The sequence below is a fragment of the Lagopus leucura genome, unplaced genomic scaffold, assembly GCF_019238085.1.
Source record: "Lagopus leucura isolate 7727_CA_CO unplaced genomic scaffold, USGS_WTPT01 Super-Scaffold_100009, whole genome shotgun sequence".
In the NCBI taxonomy this organism is placed as follows: Eukaryota; Metazoa; Chordata; class Aves; order Galliformes; family Phasianidae; genus Lagopus; species Lagopus leucura.
The window spans coordinates 7,431,568-7,441,663 of record NW_024962266.1 but is presented as its reverse complement, the minus strand read 5'-3'; positions in this window follow the sequence as shown (position 1 = coordinate 7,441,663).

Here is a 10,096-nt window from a genome sequence, read left to right as displayed (position 1 = left end):
TTCTTCAGCAAACTGTGATTTTGAAGTCTAACAGTTCTGAAGGGGCAATAAGGAAAACATGCTTGTTCATGTAGCTTAAATCTCATCTGGTAGGTGACAAAGAAACTAAGACCATGGCTGTTACACAATGGTACTGTGCTTTGAACAGCTGTATTCCACATAACATGGGAACAATATTAACGCCGTTTCCAAACTCACAGTGCTGAAGCACATAAGGAAAGTCCATCAGCAAAATAATTCTCAGAACATGATTGTTTTTCTACTAAGAAAAAGATTTTTCCCCCCAGACCCTCTTCTTTGAAGGAAATTTAATCTTTTTTATACAAACCACCACATCCTGGGGAATATACCATAGGGCCAATTAATCATGAATATAAAACAATACAAAACCCACATGTTTTCCAACACCATTTCTGAGAAATCCAGCTATATCTTGCTAGACTGGAGACAGCTACTTCGAGAGAGAAGCAAAACAGTTCAGTGCCAATAGCTCACAAACTACTTAACAAAATTCAGAGTTAATGGATTTACCCATATGTGAACAAAAACCCAAATATTTATATTACAAAATTTAATAACCCTGTTCCACAATGTTAACAAGCACAATGCAGGCAGTGGACTCAGTAAGCCAGTCTTACATCCTGTCATGACAAACATGAAGAGCAATTGAAAGAAGACAGCTGTGACAGTAACAACATGAAACAAAAAGCTATTAGACTGGCAAAGTAAGAGCAGCACTGCTTGACACTGAAAGCTTCCCTGAGGACTGATATAAACAGAGTTAGAAAACAGAGCGGTCTGAACACGTATCATTGTGAATGAAGCTGTGTGTCAGGAGTGGACACACAGTGGAAAGCGAAGAAATCATAAAAAGATTTGGGGAAGGGACTGAGGGAAACAATGTGGAAAAGAGTTTGCTTATTGGGTATGCTGTGCACTTTAAGGTTTTTCTCTGCAGACAGATTCAAAGCCGTTTCCTGTTCAAATCCTGCTGTGACCTGGGAAATGAGAGTTTCTGAGCAAACAGTAAGAAACAAAGAGCTGACAAGGCACAGGTGAAATGGGCAGTCAAAACTGAATAGGTACTATACAACAAACCGAGTTGCATATAAAGAAGGCTGCAGTCCTATTATCTGCTTTGACTCTGACAAAACTCTAGAACTAGATTCACTGCTGTTGGTTTTGAGGAGAGGGTCAAGATTTGATTCCATGTAAGAGAATAATGAAGATGGCAGGCCACTCATCTGTACCAGTGGTTACCTTCATCTACTTCTGTAGTTGGAGAAGAAATGAGGTTAACTGTCCAGAATTCTCTCCCATTGCTCCCCACAAACAGGTTGTGTTCAAACCCTCAATTTTCTTTCCCGTTTCCCCATTCCTGTCCTTCTCCTCATCCTTGGAATAACAGACACCAGTCTTGCTTATTCTACAGAAAAGTTTGGATCTAACCCCAAAATGAATTATTTTTATTTTAGCCTCCTGTCCAGATAAAATTGTCCATATTTCATCTATCACTAATCAGAAATATTTTGTGTAGAACTAAGCAACTCATAGTTCCTTCCTACTTTAAGGATTCTATGACTCTAAATTCAACGACTCCAATCTTTAATGAACTCTGATTGTCTAATTATCTGATCATCTTCTGACTTTTTTACTCTTTGTTTCTTAATAAGTTTAAAAACTTGTTTGTACCAGTAGGAACTAGGCTTACTAAGGCTGCGTACAAAGAAAAAATAAGAAAATAAACACCACAACAGCACATAAATTGTTTATGGTTTGTCATGATTGGGTACAGTTGAAGCACACTTAAGTCTGACTTAACCTGCTCCTCACAGAATAACGGAATAGAATGAAACCAGACACTGGTATCTAATAACTTCCTTCTAATGCCCAGGTTATTCTATACAATAACAAGAGATGCATTGTACAATGAATCTAACATTTATTTGGGCAACAGTGCCTTCAAAATAAAAATTACAATAAGATTTAATTCACAAGGGAGGGCAGGAGAAAAAAAAGAGGTAAAACAAGAGAGATTACGCAAACTCAGAAGGATCAAATCAAGGACTTGGATTAAGGAAGGAACCCAAGAAGATACATATTCCCAAACAGACTGAAAGCACGCTAGTAGAAAGGAGATTTAATGTTATCAACAAGCATTTTTAGGCTATTAAAAATATTTTGCATAACATTTTAATTTTAGCAGAATAACCATGACTACAGAACTTTTTTCCTTTCACTAAATATTTCTCTTAATGCTATGGCTTCAAAGCACAGCAGGTTGTGCTTCATTTATTAAAGAGAAGACTTCTGAATAATTTTTTTTTTTTTTTCTTTCCAAATTCTATTTTTTAATGCCATGGAAACAATAGTGCAAAAAACACGAGACACTGCTCAGGTCAGCTTTACTAGATAATTACGAGAGTGGGGCTGGGGCACTGTTTTGTTTTAGTGAATCTACTACAAGCAGAATTAGTTATCATACTTCTGGAATTGAAACTGATAAAAACGATTTTTACCAGAAGACGAATATTAAACTCACTAAAAATAAGGGAAGTTTACGAATTATGTAAAAATGTAGTAAGAACCTTGTCAATTCAAGAACTGTGATACCATTATTTCTCTTACACTAGAATTTAAGATAAATAACCTTCAAACGATAAATTTCTCATACATCCAGTGGATATTCATCTCAACTTAAAGAGCTATTAAAGAACTAACCATGAATATTTTCCCAGAAAAATGAGACTATTTTGCCTCTCCTTCCATTACTGCTCTCCCCCAGCTCCCACCACTTAACCTCACATTATTGACATGACAACATTGTGCACTCTTATCCTGACAGGCTGCATTGTGCATTTGGAACATACACTCAAGTCATTACTTTGAGATCTCAAGAAGTTTATTACTGCCAAAGGCACAGCAGGAAAGATGCTAACATTTGAAACAAATACAAGAATTATTAGGGAAGACAAATAAAGTAAGTAATTAAACGTATGGAATCTTCACAACAGAGTTCAGAAACTTCTACAAATGTAATCCAAATCCTCTCTAAAAGCGAATGCTTTTCCTAGCCCCACAGTGAAACAGTTAGTGCTAGGTTTATGATCCAGTTTAACGTCTCTGACAGTAGATAGTAGCTCTAAACAAGCTAACAAGCAGCAGCTAATCACATTACATGAGGAAAGACGATAAATGAGTAATTACTTCAATCAGCATGAAGAAATGGGGAAGCCATAATCTAAACTGCACCTCATAAAATCTTTATCCAGTGACCCTAAAGGAAAATACCTGACACATTCATTAGGTGGAAGACAAACCTCCAATATTCAATTGTAAGTAATGCAATAGGTAACAAATAACAAGATCAATAGTTATACAGCATCCACGGATACAGTACAAGAACAAGTCGTTGTACAAATCATACACACTAGAAAATTATTTTTATGGTGAAATAATTGCAAAGCTGAAATAGCCAAGTGGAGTTTAAGACGAATACAACATTTACTCCAAGAGAGTTTAAACCTGTTAACATCCTCAAGAACAACTCCATTAGTTTTCAGAGAAGATAATTTTTCCGCTGATTTTTAATAATTACATATAAAATTACCTAACAGTCATTTAACACTTCAGAATAAGTTCTGATTTTTGCTCCTGTTGCATTCTACAAAGTGTCTGATTTTAAGTTTAATTAGCATTTAAACACCATGTTTTATTGATTAAAATGGCTGAATTGAACACATAAATACATAATAAAACATTTAACAGGATGTGTTACAGCTCTCACAGAGGAAGTTCATTAAAACTGCATTAATTTCATTTTATAATTGTATAACATATTAGAAGCTCACAGCAGCCATTACGGCAAACACTGGATTTTTTAATAGGACTGTATTTGTACAATCTAGATTTCACTATCATATATTTTTAAAAAGAACCATCATTTTGAAATATAATTGAGAACATATGCAAGGAGGGATTATTTTTATTTTTTTTTAAAGGGTTAAACTATAGAATATCTTTCCCTTCCTACCTCCCTTAGTATATACTGCTTCCAGCAGTAAAGCAGCAAAAGAAATTAAGAAATAAACTGAGCCAAATTGATGCATTCACCCAACTAGTCTTTTCTCCCTCTGGCCAGTTTAAAAATGTGAAAGAAATTGATTGATTTGTAACCACACGTTCACTGTATCTCCAAACACAACAATATGCCCTTTTAGAAAATGGCAGAAAAAGCTACACTTTAAAAAGTAAAGGTGTCATCTAAATATAAAGTTCAAAAGTTCAGCTACTAAATGCTTTTTTAAAAATTACTCAACATCCGTTATTCAATTGCTGTATTTGATATATATCATATTTTTTGAGAATTGCCAATACCTCCTCTTGTTGCCTTCTTACTCAAGTTAGGGTTTGATTTAAAAGTAGGATTTAAAGTCTGGTAGAAAGACAATCAAATCTATCCTTGACTTCTATGTCTGACTGCAACTCCACAATTCCATTTTAAAATCCAGTGTTATTTACACCAACTCAAAAAGGAGTTGCAAATATATAAAAACTGAACTTTGGAAATCTTCAAATCTATTCTCAACTTTTTCCATCAGAACAGAAAACATGGCTGCATATTTTATGCTGCTGACATGACTATCTCCAGAGAGACACGCTCATCTGCACTGCCAAACAAACCCTTAAATGATGCCTGGGAAGGGCTATAGATGTTTATTATGCTAACACCATTGGTTTTAATTTTTTTTTTTTTTTTTTTCTCTCTACACTAGATAATGGAACCAGTTTAAGCATTATACATTAAAAATTTAGAAGGGTTAAAATTATTTGAAAAACAATATTTTAAAGAAATATGTATCAGCTTTATCATACATTTATATTTTATCATAGAAACATCATACTTTTCTTCACGTATTTTCTAACAAAATAATTCCATCCTTAACATTCCTTCTTGCCTGCTGGAGACCCCTCTTATGCTTTTAATGTATAGCTTTGACAGTTGATTACTTTAGATTCACTTTATTCTCACATTCATGTCTGAAGTATTCTCTTGCAACGATGCAATGCTGTATAGATGACTTCAAACTACAGGATTAAGTAGGGAGACTATAACAATATACTTTTCCTGACTTCACAAAGGATACATTTCAAACTAAATCCAAAACAAAGTTGATTCAATATACGTACTTTATATTAACACTCATACTAAAACAGACAAATGTATAAACTTACACTAGTTGATGGAGAATATGCCCTGAAAACAAAGCAAACTGAAAGCACTCCTGCTTAGAAGAACAGTCAAAATGGTATTCATGAAAGACTAGATGTTTCTCATTTAGCCTCTATGAAGTTTTCTTGCACTATTTTTTTTTTTTTTGAGTACTGATTCAGAAATGAGAAATAACTTACTGAATAAAAGAGCTTTGACATTTAGATGGCTATCTGCATATGAATTAGGAAGTTAATTACATTCTCATGAGCTGCATATAATGAAATTTGCAAAGAACATTTTATGTTCAGTTAGAGAAGTGAATTTGTCTGATTATATTAAGTGTTTTTAAAAATTGGTCATTTGCATAAACTTGCAAATCATTGAAAAGTTACATTTAATTTCTATGCTAATTTACTTTTTTTCAAATTAATAGTTCATTGGAGATATTACAACTTAAGTAACAGCAACTGTCAGGTTCGATAATGCAGAGTAGAAGTAAAACTAAGTAACAAGACAGCCACCACTATCCTCTCCACTTTGCTCTGATAGGTTGTTGCTACTTTATTATGTCCAGATATACAATATTACGATCCAAGCTAACTATGTATGCTCAGGTTATTATTCTCAAAAAAATGATATCTGATATCCTATGGTTATTCTTCCTATCTTCCTATTCTATCCTATGATATTCTTCAAAAAATATATCCCGAAAAACGATTGTCAAGAAAAAAAATCTGTTGGACTTCTTGTCCTTCCAAGTCCTCCAAATGTAATAAATTAAATAATAGAAGGATGCTGTAGATTCTTCCTATTTACTCGCATCATTTTCATTCTATACTCTGGAGCTCTGTGGGAACAATACAACTTGAGGCTCATAGAACTTCACTCCTTCCAAAGATGGCCATTATAAGCACATTAAAGAAATACCACATAAATCTCTATGTAAGATTGTAATACAGGGTCAGTCCTTTTAAGGACAGACAAATTGAACACCTCAGTTCACTAAAAGCACAAAAATTCCTCCTACAGTAAATCTACTACTGTAGAATAGCCTATAGATTTCAGTTTTTAGTTTTAATACTTTTCAAAAAAAAAAAAAAAAAAAAAAAAACCCAAACAAACCAAGTAAGAACTGCAAGAATATAGAAGCATACATGACTTCACACATGGATAACTGACAAAGAAAATGCTTTTATGAAGCTTTGTTGCACCTTCTATTATATAAGCAATGCAACTTTCTAAAACTTGTCCCAGAAGGACTGAACCTCTTATAACTTAACGGTGATAAAAGATGCTGGAGCCCATAAAACATCTACAGTTAAAGCTCTTTTGATCTAATGGAGATGTCTCCAGTGATGCTATGATAATTTCAGTAAGAGTCTCTTTAATCCATTTGAAAAGGATGAGCATTACTGTGAACTTTGCTTTGCAGGAGACAGCAGGAAGAACTTGACAAACTGTTCTTAAAGGGTTTGATATCCAAAGCCTACCAAGCATTTTTTTTCTGTCAAAGCCAACATGACTAAAACATTTCAGAGTGGCTTTGGGCTTTCTTTAACTGTAGATTGTTTTATTTAAGTCACAAAACATAGAAATAAGTAATTAGTATATCCCTATCTACACAGTAAAGGTAACACTTGCTACTACTAACACTGCAACTTGATTACAATAAATACGGTATTAAAGTCATTGCATAGTTAAGCACTCAAGAGTATTAGTATTATGAAAAGTGAATTAATAAGGGATGCTGAACTTTTGACCTCCATGTGGGGCCAAAGAAAGAAGTCAGTTCATCACATTAGTTGGGGATGTTTCAGGTTTTTTTGAGTTGCAACCGCAGCTTTGAAGTGGACTGTAAAGTAAGCTTTAAAAAGAAACTTTTCCTTCTAAAATAGATAGAATTCTCAATTTCTCCTCTAAAACAATCGCTCTCCAAAATCCAAAAGCACAGCAAACCACTTTGAAGACTAACAATTTAATATAACATAAAGGTGACTGAATGAATAACGGAACGTGTACACAACTCTGATCTAATAAGCACTGTATCTTCAAAGGTTCAGGTACAACATAAGTTAATAAGAAATTACTCTGATGAGTTGGATTACAGAAAACTCTCCAAAAAAATGCTCATTTCAAACAGGACAACTCTTAGCAGTTCTAAATAGTTACAATCATCAGCTACTATTTGCAACTGAAAATGCCTAGAACTAAGTGTGAAAGTGTTTCACAAAAACAAAAACAAACAAAGATCACTAGACAGTCAAGGTGTTTGCTGTTTTATTTATTATTACTCTGTGTACAGTAATATGGTAACAGCAAGATATGGCTTCATGTTGTTTTCTTCATTAAAAAAATGCTTTTATCTCTATTTTATTTTTAATTGTTAGTTGTTACACTTGTTTGGACAAGGACAATGCCTAACAACATAAGATTTTAACCTAGATTAACCCAACCTACCACCGCTGTAGAAGACCTTTCCGCTTCTCCAGCAAGATTTGGATTGCAAACTAAACAACAAAAATAAAATAAACAGACAAAAATATCCAGGCTTTTCAGTAGAGGTAGAATTCCACTTCCTTCATATTCTGTACTGCTGACTAACATTGCCTGCATTTTCTCTTACCCACCTTGACCCATTCACCAAGAGACTTTCATTCTTCTCTTGCCCCCATGTATCATCCTTAACAAATTAATTAGAATATAATTCTAAAAAGAAGTAATAGTAATTCATCTTCTTGCCACTTTATTCTCCCTGTACTCTCCAGTTATGATGCACTTATGATTTATAAATAAAAAATAAGGTAATCTGCCTGGTATTCATTTAAAATGGCATAGCATGGTATTCCATAACTCATCCTATTGCATTCAAACATTTAAAAAAAAATTCCAAACCAGAGCCAGAAGGCTTTTATTTCTTTCCCACAAAAGCTTTGTGGATGTGATTCTCTCTCTCTCTTCAACACATACACTGCATTTGGATCTCGTAAGTTTTCCTATTTTATATATATATATATATATATATATATATATTAAAATACGGATTTTTACTTTTCTACACATACAGCTGCTTGCATCACAAATATGGAATACAGTTACACTTCCCTTAATAATTTAGTATTCACCATAACCTACCGATGACTCAAAACTTATCTAGAATTCACATGAATGTCACAGCTACTTCCACGAGTTCCAATGTAATCCAGCAATGGTACCATGACCTGAAGCATATAGCTAATTATCTGAGGAATCAGAGCTCCTTATCCCAGCACTTCTATTCCAAATCAATGCAGTAAAACTTTACAAAATGAAAAAAACAAATAACTCCACATATCCTAACCATAAAACATAAGAGCAATTTCTTTTTTTCTCATTTTTCTTTTTCATCTGTGCTCAATTCATTCATGTGATGAAATTGGGGGAAAAAGAAAAGACTGATGTGAACTTATGATATGTACCATTCCTGAAGGCATTCAAGGCCAGGTTGGATGGGATCCTGAGCAGCCTGATCCAGTGGGTGGCAACGTAGCCCCGGGTAGGGGGCTGGAGCTACATCCTTAAGGTTCTCTCCAACCTAAGCCATTATATGATTCTAGATCAGAAAACAGGTTTGTCTTCCTCCTACATCCTCAGAGATCAAAATATCATAAAAATACAAATCTCCATCTCATGCTTATTTAAAAAAATAACTATTAATACCAAGCCTAAATTCCTTTCAACGGTAAAGATTCTCCAAATTCAGCACAATTTTATTTGAAACTACCAAAGACCGGAGTTAAGTCTGCATACGCACCATCAGTCATTGAACAGAGCTGCTTGCTGCATCAATTATTGCAGAAGTAGTTGTATGCTCAAGCAGATATTATTACTCTTAACAGGCTGCTCTGTTCATAGAAACCACGTGAAGAGAGCTGCAGCATGAACAATTGATTACTGTCTGGTTTTAAAACTGTTTCTAAGTTCAGTAAATATTAACCCAAGTTAAACATGTGGGGTTGGTCCCATCTCATACTCATCCTGGCTCTGGGGACATAATGACTTACTCAGGTTGCACATTACACATGCAGATCTCAGAAGAGTTCTTTATACCATAATGAAGTACTTGAACTGCCACCAAATTTGTTTGAAACAACATAAATCTAAACCTAATGGGTTAATTTATGTTGCTGGTTTTTTTTTTTTTTTTTTTTTTAAACTCTAGACTGTCCAGATTTCAGTGAAATTTTTCTCACATACTTAGTTTTAAAGATCCAGGTTGAGGAAAAGATAATGTAATGGTTTGTTTATGGTTTTTATTTTATAAATGCATGATTTCGTGTACCAGCAAAATTCATCATAGGGCAAGATCTTCAACTACTATCTTGTTTTTTAGGTGTTTATTTGCTTTAAGATAATATTCATGCCATGTATGACTAAGATTCCAGAACCATGCATTGACAAAGGGATTATTTACTTCAAGCACCAGACAGTTTCACTTCAGCGGAAAGAATACACTCAATGCAAGAACGATCATGTAAAGTGAAATAGATTATTATACTTGATAGTTATATATTTTAAAAGACTTGTTTGCTCTTAAGTTCTATAGAATTTGGAGCTAAATCTATAATTGTCTCTAAACAATAAGCAACATACTTTTACAATCACATTTGCTGTGTTGTTTTAGCACTACGTTTAAGCAGTACAGTACCAAAGTAGCTGATAAGCCCTATTTAACGACAGCTACACTACGTTCAAGTATATTTTTCTTACAACAACGTGAATGTTGTATTATAAATACTAAGTTTATAACGCTCAATTACACAGGAAGTTTGTCATAGCACATAAATATGCACAGTAAATTATGATGTTAATTGTTCATTTATACAAATACTAGTCAACAGCACT